This window comes from Sturnus vulgaris, chromosome 20 (genome assembly GCF_052056855.1).
Source record: "Sturnus vulgaris isolate bStuVul1 chromosome 20, bStuVul1.hap1, whole genome shotgun sequence".
Lineage (NCBI taxonomy): Eukaryota > Metazoa > Chordata > Aves > Passeriformes > Sturnidae > Sturnus > Sturnus vulgaris.
Genome location: NC_142262.1, coordinates 7883275 through 7899984, shown reverse-complemented (window position 1 = coordinate 7899984; position 16710 = coordinate 7883275). Strand labels below are relative to the sequence as shown.

General features: G+C 46.8%; 1 protein-coding gene across 12 annotated transcripts in view; it reads left to right on the top strand.

The window, feature by feature from the left end:
- The first annotated feature begins 3353 nt into the window (after positions 1–3353).
- Positions 3354–16710, top strand: part of TNRC6C (trinucleotide repeat containing adaptor 6C) — a 98818-nt gene continuing 85461 nt past the window's right edge. For 5 of the 12 annotated variants that reach the window (XM_088176650.1, XM_088176649.1, XM_088176644.1 and 2 more), the window contains exon 1: positions 4096–4856. The gene's annotated coding sequence lies outside the window, so the exon portion shown is untranslated. Of the gene's footprint in view, positions 4043–4094; positions 4857–16710 lie in introns of those variants that run through there. The other 7 variants (XM_088176641.1, XM_088176648.1, XM_088176645.1 and 4 more) reach the window with 4 other exon arrangements.

Here is a 16710-nt window from a genome sequence, read left to right as displayed (position 1 = left end):
GGTGTAAAGTCTACGGAGGAGGAATAGTTTGCCTGGGTGTGGTTGAGCCACCCCAACAGAGCCCTGAATGTGTGAAGACCTTTGCTTAGCTCAGCTTTGTCACTCTCAGCAGAGAAAATGCTGTATCTGTGTGAGTGCCTGGATCTTTGTGCCCAAAGCCACCCAGCCAGCACACCCAGCACCCTGGGAACACTTTGGTCACAGTCCTTGCACAGAGACACAGGCAGACTGGGCAAGTGGAGCTTCACAGGCAGCAGAATCCCTCCTGCTCTGTGAGCACTGAACCGCTGGCATCATCTGTCCCCTCCTCCCCTTCACACCAGCTCACATCTGTTCTTACTCACGTGTGACAAAAAGCCACTACCTGAGCGCTGGGGGGAAGGAGAGGCTTCAAAGGCAGCAGAGGCTGTGCTGGAGCAGCTCTGGCAAAACACAGCTCAAGGAGAAGCTGTGCCCTGCCAGCGTCCTGTCAGCTCAGGCCGAGGGGCAATTAGGGGACAGATGTACCATGCGTGGTGACAGCAGCCACCAGCTGCTACTGAGCCTCAGCACATGCAGCTGGGGGGGCAAACCCACCCAGATCCGAGAGAGCCCCCAGGGAGAACAACCAGGGGAGTGGGAGGGCAAAACCCCAGTGGGAGACCAAAGTAGGGGGAAAAAAGCAAAATGACATTGGATAAAGCCCTGTATTAAATGGTAAAAGAGCTCAGGTAAGACATGAAAAAGTTGACTAGAATGTGTTTTTATCCATTAAGGACAGTATTTCAGAACAGGAGTGTCAAACACAATGGGCTCTCTGTGTCTGTGGGGCTGTGGTTATATCATGGTCTTGATGGTAATTTCTCCAGGGCCAAGAAAACAGATTAGTACACAAATCACTTTCAGTTTTATTCCATTTTGACATTTCAGGGTCTCCAGCAACTTGGCATCGCTCTGCGAAGCCAGAAATATTTGTGTGCTAAAAGTGTGTTTTGAATTACAAATATTTCAACGTTCACAACACGAAATTTAGGGACCCAGGAACATTCCTCCGCACAATTGCCAAGCAGAGTTTTTGGTGCAGAGCAGCCTCCCGTAGGTGCATGAGAAGGATGTTGTGCCACAAGTATGGCATGTGGCTTCTGTTCTGCCTCTCTGCAGTGGCTTATCAGGAGAGCAAAATCTCCTTGGGAAGCAGCAGTGGTGAGCTACTGCAGCTCTGGGGTGAAGGAATCTATAGGTGCTGACTTATATTTAAGTAAGGACAGTGAGGGGACACAAGGGCATTTTCGTCCAAGCCGGGTCTGCCACCATCCTGGTGTATGAATTCACTCCCTGTGAAAGGTGCCAGGCTGACATTCAAAATATGGGGGGGAAGGAAAAAAGAGCCTTGTTCTTAATAATTCTTTCTCTTCTTTGTGCTGATGAAGTACAATGGGACATTTAAATCTGATTTTTATAACATTTTGCATTGCTATAGATCACGGTCTGACCTGGAGAAGACACTTTGTTCTGACTACAATGATATGATATTTCATATTTTAGTATTTTTTTTGTCTTCCTCGTAGTGTTTCTGTTGCATTCTGGCACAATATGGGCTCCCTCCAGTGGTCAAGGGGCTCCGGGCTCCTGGTGTCGTTTGCCCAGGGGCTGGCACAGGGTGGCTTTGGGGCTGGCATCACAAATGGCAGAAGGAATCATCCCGGGACTGTGCTTCTTTCAGCCCGAATCCCCCGCTGTGGGTGCCATCCCAGCCGCAGCAGTGACAGCCCTGCTCTGTAACCCGGGCTCCATTCAGATTCCAGTGGAATGGCCTGAGCAAATAAAGATTCAGGTTCTGGATTTCCTTGCAGTTCCCAAAACGTTCGCTGCAGAAGGGGGAGAGGAAACAGGAGAGGAGAGAGAACCGGGGAAGATCTGCTGAAAGACCCAGACACAACAATTTTTAGCAAAAAATGACTCATTATTTTTTTTGCATTCCACTCTTCCCGTGGTATTTTGAGACCAGATCCTGACTTTCTCCTGACAGAAACAGTTAATGTGGTTATTGTGGGGGACAAGTCAAGCGCTACCACTCTGAAATGTGACATTTCCATCTCCCCTCCCCGACCTGCACAATTCCCGGCCGCTCCCGGGGCTTGCTCAGCCACGGGTGCATTTGAAACACCGGAGTCATTTTTGGAGGCACCTGGGTAGGACGGGGATTCCCTCTGATGGCCAAGAGCCCTGCAGGGCTGTGCGGGAAGGTGTCCTGGGGGGCCGGACCGTGTCCATGGATACCCCGAGAGTGTAAGCCAGGGGTGTCCCTGCAGGTGTGTGCCCACACCTCAGTGCACACCTACACCTGGTGTGCGTGCTGGGACACGCACGGCCGTGCGCACTGCACGTGCCAGGGTACGGATGTATCCAGAGGGATGGATGTTTAAGGCAAGGGATGCTGGCAGAAAGAAGGGGCGCTCTTGGCAATTCGGGGAGCAGCAGGAATGCTAAACCCCTCCTTTCCACCACTGGATCAACCCTCCCAGACGTGTGTGAGGAGGGGTGAGGGCACCGACCCCCATTTGCACGGGGTGGGGGGGGAGCCCCTCTGCACTTCTTTATACGCTTTATACCTTTTTTGGGGGGTACAGCTCTCCTGCCACCCCCTTGGCCAGGGGTTGTGCGGAAGGGGTGAATGCGCCTAATGCCGTTTGCCCGGTGTCTGTGTGTGTGTGTGTGTGAATGCACTGACCCCCATTTGCACGGGGTGGGGGTGAAGCCCCCCTGTACCGCGGGGGTGTGCGACGGAGGGGTGAATACTCCGATGCCCACATGGACCGGTGTGTGTGTGTGAAGCCCTTTTGCACCCCTTCCTGGGGTGCACAGCCCCTCCAAACCCCTTTAGGGGGACACATCTCTCTCGCCATCTATCCCTCCACCCACGGTGGGGTATGCGAGGGAGGGCTGAGCTGCCGTTCGCCCCTGCCGCTGGCAGGGGGGGGCTGTGTGTGTGTGAAAGCACGGGCACCCATTTCCCGGGTGGGGGTGACCCCCCTGTACCCCTTTGGTTTGAGGGGGGCACAGCCCCGCCCCCTCTTCCCGCGGGGCGCGGGCTGCGCGCGGCGGCGGTGGCGGGAGAGCGCGCGCCTTTGCGGGGGGGGGGGGGGGGGGGGGGGGTGTGGTTTGGGTAGCATAGGGGGCGTGGCCCGCGGCGCGCGCGCGCGCCCTCTCCGCTGTTTGGCTGCGGCCGCCGCGCTCATTTGCATATCGGCGGGGGCTCCCCCCTCCCTCCCTCCCTCCCGCCCGAGTCACGTGGTCGGAGGGCCGGGCCGTGGGGGGGGGGAGGGGGGAGCGCGGCACTTCCTGTTCGCGGCCAGCGCGGGAGGGGGCGCGCGCGGAGCCGCCCCGCGGTCTCGCGCTGCCTGGCGGGGCTCTGTCAGTCAGCGACAAAATGGCCGCGGCGGCGGCAGCGGCGGCAGCGGCTCCTCTGCTCCCCAGGGCGGCACCGGCGGCAGCGGCGGCGGCGGCGCGGAGGAGCGGGGGACCGGCCCGGCAGCACTGAGCCCGGCACCGCCTGCCCTGCGAGCGGACGAGGCGAGAGCGAGCGGGAGAGACGGCGAGCGGCGCTGCGTCCCCCCCCCTCCCCCTCAGCACCCCGGCGGACCGACCGACCCTGCCCGAGGCGCTGCTGCGGTTCCCCGGGGACACGCCGCCGCCTCGGCTGCCCCGCTCCCCGCCGCCCACCCGGGTCCCTGCCGGATCCCTGCGGAGGACACGGAGAGAGCCGCGGGATCCCCTCCCCTCCCCGCCTGCCCGCGGATCCCGCTGCGAGCCAGGCACACAGACTGTCGGGTTTCCCCGCTCCCTCCTCCCTCCGTGAAAGACTTTGCTGGATCCTCCTCCCCGGATCCCCTCCCCGCGCTCGCTCCTTCCTGCGGGAGCGGCTGCTGGATCCTCCTCCCGGCCCGGATCGCCCGCGGGGTCCCTGCGGAGCCGCGGACCCTCCTCCCCTCGCAGAGACACCGCTGGATCCTCCGCCCCCCCGGAGCTCCCGGCGGGATCCTCCTCCTGCCCGCAGCCCCATGTGAGACTCCGCATCCCCCCGTGCCTCCGCGGTGGTGGTTTATTATTTTTTTTCTTTCCCCCCCCCCACCCCCACCTCCTCCTTTTATTTTGAAGGGGGGATCCATCTTAAAACTCTTTTCTGGATCCCAGATTCTCTTTTTTGATTTGCACTTTTTGAAAAACCCTCAGATGCTCCTCCATGTGGACTGAGAACCCATCAAGACACACACACGAGAACTCATCCCGATCAACTCCAAATCCTGGCTTTTCGTGGGTTTTGCTGCAACACATAAAAGCAAACTTGTATTTAAGACACACTCGTGCAAAAATTTAGCTGGGGACTTGAACGTGTATTTTGGTTTCTTGGTCTTGGTTATTTTTTTTGTTGTTTTGATTTTTTTTTTTTTTTTTGCTTCACTGGAAATCAGAAGCTTGTTTTGGAATTGGACCTGCTTTTGCTGCACTTCTCCTCTGGGCTGGATAACACTGAAGCTCTTTGCTTTTCTACTTGGATAGTGTTTTCCTGTTGATCTGTTGGGTTTTTTTTTCATCTCCTGTGTGGCAGACTTTTTTTTTTTTTTTTCCCTGAGGGGGGTAAACAAACGACAACAACAACGAAAAACTTAATTTTTTTGGCCGTGTGAGATTTTTTTCGTATTCATATTCGTGAAATTACGGGTACACTTACAAAAAAATTAAAAAAAAAAAAAAGCATTAAAAATAAGAAAGGAACACGTCAGAAAGACCCCTACACGGTAGACAAAATACTCGTTTCCTTACAGCAAGACTGAATCGAAAGCTGCCAAAGAGCCCCATAAAGAAAAGACTAAAAGGTAAGAAGGGGTAAGAGCCTCTCTTAATCCGGGCATGGTAGAAGTTAGCAGGGGAAGAGACCTGCAAAGCCGGTGCATTCCTCCTTTTTCACAAGTCTGAACGAGATTCTTATTATTTTTAAACTGCTTATTAGTCAGCGAGGCAAGAAACGCCCCAAAACATTTCAAAATCCATTCTATTTTTATCCGATTTTTAAAAAAATGAGAACAACCTCCGGATTTTTTTTTTTTTAATGCTAGAATTAATTCCATATTTTTTCTCTGTTCGGAATCGCTGCTTGGCCGCGAAGAGCGAGCAGAAAGTGCCATTTGTGAGCGTGTTGTGCCACTCAGACATGACATGAAGGCGGCTTCTGCTGCAAGGCATGACCGTGTGCTCTTCCTTTAGAACTTACACGTGTGAAAATTATCGCAGAGCGGGTTGGAAATGATCCCAGGGCTGGAAAATTGTTGGCATGGCCAGCAGTGCTGCCCTGTGGGCGAACACAAGAGCTCCAGCTTTGTCCTTTGGCTGCTTTCTTTTAAAAGTTAAAATATCTAGATTTGTGTTATTTTTCCTTTTTTTCCCCCACGTAATGAGATTGTGAGGATCCGCAGTAATTTTCTCCTGAGTATTCACAGAGAGATCTTCGTCTAAACCTGGAATGTCCAGAGGGAGAGAGAATATTAAACAGAGTTTATTCCTTTAACTGCGACCCAGAAGGGGAGGAAAATGGGGAGGGCTCAGTTGTTAACCTGAGAAATCTTGAAACACTGGAAGTTTATTAATTGTTCGAGGCTTCTTTGTTTGTATCACAAGTTTGTGTCAAAGGTTAATCTTCTTAATATGTAATTAGTTGAAGGTTCAATTATGGGATTTATTGGACTCAATTGGGTTTTCCCTCCTCTTTTCCCATTAAAAATAATACTGCAGGTCTTTGTGGCTAGTTTATTTTCTGCTACGACTGGAGTGTATCTGCGAGAAGAGATTTATTCAATTATTCTAACAGCCAGTTTAAATTTAGAAATAATCTTTGGGACGTCATACCCGTGTCTGTTGCATATTTTTCCCTCTCGTTTGCATATGTATGTATCTGGCGAATTATGCTAATTTATGTACAGAAATTTGCTGTGGACATTAGGCCGGTTAAGGTAATTAAAATTCCAATAAATCCCGCTGTTAGTGGGCTGGCCGGTGGTGCAGAGCTTTAAATCAGGTGGGTGTCGGTGGTGCTGTGGACCTGAGGACAATGCCAGAGCGGAGGAGCAGGAGAACATCTGCACTGCTGCTGGGAGAGCGAGCCATGGCTTCCAGATCCTGCCCTCCTTCCCTGCGGTGGGTGGGTTTGGTTTTTTTTTTGGTTTTTTTTTTTTTTTTTTTGGATTCCCCGACGACTGAGAATTTAAGTGGAGTTTCCTCTCGGATATTACATTTTTTAAAAATAATAATTTCGAGAAGGTAGTGGGAAGGTACACACGGGTTCTCACTGCTTCCCCTGGTGTTTTCCAAGGAAATAGGAGGTGACTTGCAGTGGCTGCAACCTGTGCTTAGCACATCACAGAGTTTCCCACAGCCGCGGTTCCTCGGGTTCAGGAATCCCTGGGATGTCTGGCTGGCTGCTCCTGTGCGTTATTTGTGAGCTCAAAATGGTGTGCTGAGGAACAGACCCCGGATGCGCTGGCGTCCCTGCTCTGCTCAGAATTCTCTTCTGGAATTCTTTCCCGAACGTGAAAGCATCAGTGTCAGCCCTGGGTATAGCCCAGTGAGGGAACTGCTCCAGCCTGTGCAGGCTCGGGCTGCCCTGGGTAGCACTGTGGTGCTTTTTGGGTGAGATTGCAGCAGCCTCGGCTGATGGATAACCTAACCTAGCTGCTTCCGAGCCCGGGACTCAGTCTGTGAAAAAAGCTGTAGTAAATCAGATTAATTTGAACTTTTTTTTTTTTTTTTTTTTTAGAGAAAATGAACGCTTAAGGGCACCAGCAGTAGTGTAATAATGCCTTGTGTGGTTTTATCGTTATCTTCAAAGGGGACCGGATCATTTCTGACTGAAGTGATCTGCCTGGCTTCCTGAGATGAGGAAGGTTCATTACAGTCCAGCCCCCGGAGAACAGGTGCAGCCATAGGGAAAGCTGCTGTAGCCAGGACTTGATCCAGGGTGAAAGGGATGGGTGTTAGTAGGGGCTGTATTTTAGGCATTATTTTGTACTTTTGTCTAAAGGTCTTGTTTGTAGCAATGAAAGAAACAAGACAAACAAACCTTTTTATTGAGAGCTCCTCTGGATTGCAGCAGGATATATTTAGGATATATTAATATTCCTGTTCTATGTGTGGATTCCCATATTGACAGATTTAAGTCTGGGTATCCATCAGAGTGAGAACGGTTGTGTTACACACGGATGTTTTGTGTGTGCTGTACCTCAGCTTTCCAGCACATGGATTATTTTGAGCTGTCAGCGTGCAGGGCATCAGTTCCAGTGCCTGGGAATGTCCTTGTGGGCAGCCTTGGGCTGTTCCATTTCCCTGCTGGCCACGGCAGAGTGGAGTTTGCTCTGGGACACTGCCTTTGGGCTAAAAACCATTTGGGGACTTGGGGGCTCACCCTCAGCCATGGCAATTTGGCTTCCTCCAAAATCTGTCTCTGGTCACCTGTGAGTGGGTGGGATTGCTCGTTGCAAAGCCTGCTGGACCTTGCTGGGATCAGTGAAAACCCCACCTCTGCCTTAATTTCTGGTTTCTTTTCCAGGATTTTTCTTTTTTAATAAGATAACACACTCTGCTTTTGATGAGTTGAGATCTTTCACTGGTGTTTGAGGGAAGTAGAGGTTTTTAAGACTTGGAAAATAATGAGATGGAATTTCCTTAAAATGAGAAAAACATAATTGGGCATAAGATTACTTTTGATCTGAAGATTCTTTGCTGAAGTTCTCAAAGCTCCTATGTTCCCTACCTTGCCAAGTATGGACTAACAATAAAACAAGATAAAGTGAAAGGTTTTGTCAAGCAGGAACGTAGAATCTCCTTGTGTAGTGGAGCAAACTGTTGCTGAGTGGCAGTCTTACAGAAAGCATAGCTTTAAATTAGTCTAGAAATAAACCCGCTTATTTTTCAGTTTTTTTCATTCAGAAAGGCCAGGAATTTGATTGACAGAGTTACTGCGTGCTGTTCACTCAAAATGACCTACACTTCTGCAGCCCGTTCAGATGCTCCATGCCATGGAGACTCCTTTTCTCTTTCGTGTTACATTTATTAAAAGCCCAATGGCAGCGTTTACTTTCAGTTTTAGCTGTGAAGACTTAACCAAGAGCGGGGGATGTGGGAACGGGTAATATGTTAACTTAGCAGCTGGCCTCGCCGAGATAAACATGCGCTTTTCCAAATGCTGTCATCTGGCCCCTTTCCAAAACAAGCTGAAGGAGGAGGTCAGGGGTGGAGCCATCCCCTGCTTCAGTAAAAAGAGGCTTTCATTTGGAAAGAATTGCCAGATCGTATTGACTGAAAGAACTGCAGATTTAAAATAAAATGACCAAACCTTTCCTGGGTAAATCAAATGGTCTCTCTTGATGACTTCAATTTAAGTGCCTTGTTACAGTGCTGGTTCTCTTTGAAGGTTCAGCAGCTTCAATGCAGAGTGCATATTTCTGCTTTTTTAAAAAAAACAGTGCTGTATGTAAGACTTTGAACATGACAACTGATGAAAAATATATCATCTTTGGTTACGGTAGAGACCTGCAACATAAAAGTGCTATTGTTTTAACTGTTTAAAATTCAGATTACAAGATAATGGTAATGCCATTAGAAGGTTTCCCCTTGGCCTGGAAGCTGCAGGTAGGAGTGTGTCGATCCCTCAGTATTAAAGATGAATGATAAGGAAACCTCTTAAATGCCTGTGACGCTGCAGTCTAGCCAATTTAGGATCAGCTGATGCCTTCTAGTGATAATGGCTTGAGGTTTTCAGCTGTATTATGAAGATATCAGCCAGGGCAAATAGTGTTTAGAAGAGAAGTATACTTTATTGAACGGGGAGATGATCTAGAAGTGACAGAAAATTGCATTACTAAATGATCTATGTGCTCTGCGCCGTCTCTTCACTGGCAAATGCTGTTGGTAAAATGAAAGATGGCTATGCTTAATGTATGAAAGCAGAGGAATCAAAGTATTATTTGATCTCCCTTTAGGAATCTCTGCTAGTTAGGAAAATTGTCAACCAAAAGCATGGCTAAGTTGTACATCTTAAATGCCAAAAGTAGATGTACTTAGGCTTATTTTATCTTTACTTAATCATGGTTAACTTCACTGTGGATTCCCAAGTACAGTTACAACTGTGTTTTCTGAAACTTCATTTGTGCACCTTCCTACCTTGTCACCACTATGTTTTAAAATCTCCCGCCCAAGATGAAAATGTCTGGATTTGATCATGAACAAACTGGCTGTTCCTGCACAGAACAGTCACTGTGCTCTTTGAGGTCGTGTCAAAGATGGTGGAAAATGCAGCACTACTCTGAAATACGCATCTGATTCTTTTGTCTTTTTTTTTGAGGAGTAGCATGAGTAGCATGTCTCTCTCTTCCTCCCAATAAAAAAGACATTTCTGTCACTGAAGGCAGCTGTAAAATAACTGGCTGGTTTTGCATCTCGGGGTTCAGGGTACCAGGCCAATCTGAGTGAGTTTTGGTCTCAACCCTGGGTGTGAATCAGCGCTGTAATTTTTCAGCACGGAGGTCTTGAACGTAGTTGTAATTCAAGTTCATAAAATATTAGAAGCCCTGACAGTCCTGAGGTCTGGTTTCTGGAGCTCTTCCCCGTGGGTTTGCAGCCAAGGATGGCTGAGAGCGAGAACAGTTATCTGTGCTGCAGCAGTGATGGTTTATGGCTGGGTGCCCAGATTGTCTGGCTTTGCACACAGCTTTATAGTTTGCCTTTGAGGGCTGTGGAGGAGGTGGAAGTCATTTGTAATAAACAGCTATCTGCAGCCTGCTTTTTCTGGGGTTTGAAATGTACAGCCATTTAAAAAATTGCAAACTAGATGTGCATTTGCTTAGATTTCAGTCCAGAACTTCTATGTTTTAGGAGCTCGGTTATGAGAAATGGTAGCAATTGCTTACTGCGTTGTATTGAAAATACCTGATATTTATCCCTTGGATGTTTGGGATGGTTTTTAAGCTCTGCATTGCTAGTCAAGGAGATTTTTCAGGTTTGGGTTTTTTTTTGTTTTTTTTTTGCTTTTTTTTTTTTTTATTTGAGAGAAAAATTGACTTGTCAAATCGGTTGGCATCCTTTATGATAATTAAGCCCCTGAGAAAAATATGTTTATATATCTCAAAACAGTTAGAATGCAGCTACCAGCTATAGGCTCATTTAAGAAAAGATAACAGCCACCCCCCTTCCACTGCAAGGAAAACAACCACCCTGAGCTATGTTTAGTGGCTGCCCATGGGTGTTTTCAGAGGGAGATCCATTCTTTTCTCCACTTCTCTCCTCCCTGTTTCTTGTTCCTGGGCTCTGTGCATGTTTTCCCATGCTGATTTTCTGAAGGGATGGTGGTGCTGCCTTTGTTACGGTCTTGCCCAAGAGGAGTCTCTTAGAATGGCATTACCTGATTTTTCTTAGATGTGCTGTTTTCCTTCCTATTCCTTCCTTCTCTTCCTGTGTTCTGTATACACAAAGTTTACAGTTTTCTCTCTCACCCTGTATTTCCGAGGCTTCCTGGTGGGAAGTGGGAGAAGCTGTTTGTTTTGGTGGAGGGATAGGGAGCGCTTGCCGTGGTGGCTTGGATACGTTCTGGGTGGTCAGTACATCCACGGATCGATTGTTAGTCCAGGCTGACTTCTGCCAAGTCTATTTTAAGCTCAGCCAGATATCTGGGTTGTGTCAGTCCGTTTTCAGTCCTGCTCAAGCCTCTGACTCTCAGGTCTTTTAGTTCTTCAGAATTCCAAAGTGTTTTCATGGCTGATGCTCATGTCATTCATTGGTGCTGACAATGGAGATCCTTGTTTTTAAACAGTTGCTGGTTACTGGTAAACAAAAGAGCATCAGCCCAGTGCTTTAACACAAGCCATTCTAGAAAAAAGGAGCAGTTCAGGGAGAATGCCAAGGGAAAAAAAAAAATCAGCTGTACAGATGCATAATGTGCCGAGTCTCATTTTCCTGTGTTCCTGCAAGGTCATTAATAGACTATAGAAGGTGGACTTGGTGGTCTGTAATGTTTTTACTTGAATTCAGTGTATCTACACAGTAGCCTTGAGGATGATCCTGCACATGAAATATGAAGCTAAAAACTTCAGTAGTATAACCTATTGCAGGGGGTGTGTGTAAATCAAGTCTCTTTATACAAGTGTATTACCAAAGGCAGGAGCAGGATTCGTCATTATCCTTCTGCTAACATCATTCTGTCCATCTGCACGTCTCAACTTTCCTCTTCCCTCAGTGTTTTTAATTGCACTTACCAAGTGCACAAACTTACTTAACAGAGGAGAATTGCTTCCAGTTTCTGTTGTCTGAATTTTTACCACATCCTCAGCTTTGAAATGGGTGCTGCAGCTTGAAATTCTTTCTCTTGCAAAAGATGTCCATCTCTGCAAATCTAATCATCCTTATCTCCTTATGCTGTCGTGACTGGAATGCTGTAAGTGCCCAGAATTGTACCTCATTCCTGTTTTGTGATGCAGGAAAAATTGCTTTTAGTTAAAAATAACCTGTTGGCATATGTGTGCTGTTCACATCTTCCTGCCTATGAAATTATTTGGTTTCTCTTTGCTGTTGTAAACTATAATGAGGTGTATGTTTATCTTAAGTCTTTCAAAAATAAATTAATATGGAAGATGCAGCATCCTCTTATAAGGAAGGAGGAGAGCCTAGTGGTAGCAAACTAAATGCTATTTAATGTTTTCTACTATGATAATAATAAAATATATGTCTGATCCAGGTGTGGAGCTAAATTTGGTCTCTCCCAGTAATAGAACTGCTGCTGTTAAGGAGCAGAGTCTCTGTATAAATGGCACTATTTCAGGTGAAAGATTGATTATCTGGGACTTTGTGGAGCTTGGTGAATGTGTAATTTTTACTATTTCTATTCTTCTAATCAATCTCATAGAACTCAACTCCTTCACTTGAGAAAAGAATGGTCCGAGTAAGTCTCATTACACCAACAGTGCATTAGAGATGTCAGTCTTTATACTCTGCTACCACATTTACATATAATAATTGAATAAAGCAATGGTTGGCTTAGTGGATGGATGTTTGCATAGTGATTTGCCTAAAAAAAAAGACCCTCAACTTTAATTTTTTCTTACATTTGTGAGAATGAAATGTACTTCACAAATTTCTAGGTGAAATCCTGCAGTGATGACAAAAGTCATTGCTTTTGAAGCCAACAACCCAGACTGATAGATACAATCCTTTTTATCTGGGTGATATTGCAACACTGATAGTCCAACTGCACTGAAATTGTGCTTCTATCCTGCCCCAACCCCAATCCCTCAGTCAGCATCCAGACAAGCAAGAGCTGCTCTTTCTGGAATTCTGTCTGCATCTACTGATCAGATAACATACTTGGAGACATATTGGATATATTTCTGAGAATATTTGCTCCCCTGGGCGTTTCATGCACTAAATGAAGGCATAAAATAGTTATTGCTAAGATCATAATTGACCATAAATTGATTTCCAAAGTGGTATTTACTGCAACTAGTCTTCCTGTCCTGGAAGATCATTTATGGCTATTTCCTTTCCCCATCTCTCCCCCACCCTGTCTCTCCTCCCCCATGGAGCTGCTATTCATTTGCTAAGTTGAAAAATGGATGATGGCCCATTCTGATGCTGGGTGTGATATTCTAATTTATGCTTTTACTATGGAAAGTGGAGTAAAGGAGCAGAGAAGTTTTTTTCCATTAAGTCCATCAAGTTTTAAGGATTACCCTTTCAGCACTGCAGAGCTAATCTTTTAAACTGTGGTAGGTTTGTGGAAGGAAAGTTGCTGGCATGGATTATGCTGTTTCCTTAATTTTGGATGATAGGATGTTTCTTTAACTGAATCCACTTTCCAGCTTAAAGATAGGTACAGAGTAATTGTTTCTTATCTTACTCAAATTATGTTGCCATCTTGATTTTTCAAAACAGCCTTGCAGCTGAAGATACAGTGGAACAAAAACTTTAAAGCTTCAAAATGTATTAAAAGCTTCAAAAAGTATTTTCTTTAAGTTAAATGACATGATTATGACGAACAGCTTTATTTTTGTAGTGAAATACTGGGAGTGTGTAAAGTGCACAAACCAAGTAGATTTTCTTCATTTGTGTTTAAACTTTCACAAATTCGCAGTGCACAACTTTGAGTACAGTTTATTAGTCTATAGAGTGTTTTGTCTTCCTTGACTCGGATCAAATTTGGTGTTAACCTCCTGCCGAGAATTCCAGGACCCCTGACATTTTATTGTGACTCTTGATTAGCTCACCAGGGTTCCTGCTAAGAATTCTTCTTTCATTCATTTGATAAATTGAATTCCCTATTCACAGTGCCTTTAAATAGAATGGTATTTGGAAAACTTGAAGACAACAGCTTGAATGTTCAATGAGCTCACTCAGCAAATTTAAAAATGCAGAGGAAGGAAATTAAGGGTTTGTGTATTCTGAAATCTTCTGAAAGAATAAACATCTTACAGAAACTTGTATCTCCATTATCATACTCGCTTTAAGTTGATTTCCCTTTTGGTTTCTATGACGAGGAGCTCTTTTGACATCTCTTTTCCTTTTTTCATCTTGTTTTGCCTTGTTGTGTCAGGAGCTGTGCATTCACCTTAGCTGTCCGTGTGGGAGCAGGAATGATGAGGTGACACAGCACAGAGGGACTTCAGCTTCCCCTTCAGCCGTGTGTGTGTGTGGAGAGAGAGCACCTCATCCTTCCCACCCTGGGCTCCATAGCAGGAGGAACAGTGTCCTTGTGTTTTCCTGATTGTAGCTCCTTGTGACACCCCCTCCCTGTGAGGCTGCTGTTCTTTGATTCCCCCATCCAGGTCTGCAGGCTGCAGCAGTGTCCTCATCTCCCACCACTTGTGCCTCCCCAGGGGACACCTGGAGATCTCAGTGCTGTGGTAGCAGAGGCCCAACCCCTGTCTTTCTAGACATTGGCTTCTCCAGCTTCTGCCACACATCTAGGAAATTGTTTTAATATCACAGGAAAGCCTGGGCTGGAGGGGGCCTTAGGTCATCTCAGAGGACAGATGAATGTTCAGGTCGAGTGACGTGTGTGTGTCTGGTCACTGCTGCTCTCACTGTCCTGCTCCTGTGTGTTGCTGTTATTCTTGGACAGGCCTGGTACAGTTTCCCTGCCTGTGGGTAGGAATGAGGGCAGTGTGTGCATTTTTCCACTGTGCCTGTGGCAGGAAGTCTGCCTAAGGAGAGGTGTTACTCACCTTCCTGGGCCTGTTTGATCACTCATGAGCATGGACACCCAATGGACCCGTGTGTCTGTGGCTGCTGTAAGCTACAGGGGTCTTTTGCTGAAGATGTAAGCACCACCTTATTCCCAGAATAAACACAAGAGCAGCACCATAAACATATCTGTCTTCAGGGGAAATTCTATTTCCTACATTTTGATGTTGTTGGTTGTGTTGTCCAGCCCCACCTGTGTGAGAACACCAACCTGATCTTCAGTCTGTTAAATAAATAAGTTCACTGTGCTGACAAAGTGCTTGGGCTCTGAAATCATTGAGTACTGGCACCAAACAGTGATGGAAGGGGGAAAGGAGGATTAGGCGTGTTGCAGATCCCTAGAGGCAAAAAGGTGCGTCACTGTAGTTACACAAACAAACTTTTCAGTTGTTTTCAACAGAGGAGCATAAAGGCTTAGCTGTGCTTGCTGGAGGGCTCTGAAAGTTTGCTGCACAGTGCTCCCAGCTTTGACCTGTCCCTCCTGACCTCGTTGTCCCTCCACAATGACAGGTGACCGACTGGCTCCACCAGCCTCCGTCCCTGGGAGTGGTCAGCTCTGAGTCTGCGTAGCAAAACATCCTGTGGAGCTGCTGCTCCTGTTCCAGTTTCCTGGCCTCCTACGTTGCAGCGTCCCTGTGCAGCTGCCCCAGGAAGCAGTGCTCCTCTAAAGTGTTCTTGGAGTTCAGCTCAATAGAGCCAGCAGCTTGTCTCTGTAGGTTGATTCTGCTCCTGGATCAGCTAAGGGTGACACTTAGGGGGCTTTGCCTCTGCTGGCACAGGGCTCTCATCTTCTGAAGTATTTACAGAAACCAAAATAGCCATCAGTATCTGGAGAGACAAACATGCTGTGCTCTTGCTGAGCTGCTGGATTCCAAAGCTGTTTTCCTTTGTGCATTATGTCCCAGGAAGATTGGGGACGAGCTGTGGAGCAGATGCCAGATCAACTGAGGGTAACTATCATCAACTGGGAGGGAGGCAGTGCTGGGAAAGTAAATCTGGTTATCTGCACTCTTCACAGTGTGTAGCTTAATTTTTCCATCACTCCATGTTTGCTGGGGGAGGAGAGTTGTTTTTCATAGCATGTTTCTTGCTGTTTGTAGGCTGCTTTGAGTGATGAATTTAATGCAAGCTTTTTTTGTGGGTGTGGGGCTTTTTTCTTTTTGTCCTTGCATATCCTGAGTGGTGCCCATGGTGGGGTACTTAAAGTCTGCTGGGGTGTTGCCAGCAGATTGAGGGAGCAAATTCTGATGTGGTTCATGCCTGAAATGCATAACTGGCTGAGGTTTGGTGTTCAGTTCTAGCCCATGCTCAGATTTGCCTACTAACTCCTTAAGCTGCCCCATGTTGGAGCTTGTATGTCCACTAATAGGCCTGCACTGTGGAGAGCAGCACCTTCACAGGAGAGGGGATGTACCTGTGTGGTGGCATCCCTGTGGGATTATCTACATGAATCTCTGCATTTGGATTGGAACTTCCATGATTGATCAGGTGATTGTCCTCACTTGCTGTGCTTTGATTGGCATCATGTGTCCTGGAGTGCAGTTATCAGATTCCTTTTAAATAAAACGTCACTGGATGATGAGTTCCAGGGGTGCAGTTAATGCTTTCCTGCTGCATGGGAGCAGACTGGAGCCAGGCTCCACCTGTAACAGGGATGGTGTGAATAGGAAATCCTCTGCAGTGACAGCTTTGCTCTGCAGATCCACTCTGGTGTGCACTGCTTAGCAATGAAACACCTGAAACATTCCTGCTTGTACTCCAGTGCTCTCATCAGTACCCATCCCTCTCAGCTAACACACCAGGAGAAACTGGAGTGTGTTAAACAAAACCAAGAGGAAGTCTCTAGATGAAAAACAAAAACTCCAAGCCCTGCAAACATTTACAGGGACTTGGCAGTGCTCAAGGGACTCTTCAAACTTGTGGCTTCTCAGTCATAGTTCATCTGCATCCTTAGTTTATAAAACCTTTTCTTCTCTGGAATTTCCCCCCTTAGTCATTGGTACTAACCAGTAGAAGCTAAAGCAAGGCCAGGTCGGGGCGCTTTTGAAAAATATCTTGAATTGAATAATAGTAACTACCTGTTCTGCTTTATTTTTGTTCTAATCTAATCTGCTTGAGTGGTTATTTACCTTACATGTACATAAAGGAGAGTCACAGTAAGTTAACATTGGGTGAACTGGAAACTTCCAGTGGGAGCCCAGGTCCTGCAGCACACACCAGCTGGAATTCTCCTTTTCTCTCCTTGGGGTCCTGCCAGGATTTTATTGCTCTTCAACCAATATTCCAAAGTGGCATCTTAGAAACATCGTGTGCTACTGCTGGAAACGCAGCCTTGAGAAAGAGCATGGAACACAGAAGCTCTTTCTGATCCTGGAATTTCTATTTTACAGGTTGTAGGAGCAGGATTATTAATTTAATCTCTTGGACAACATAAAATCTGCCTCTAGTTTC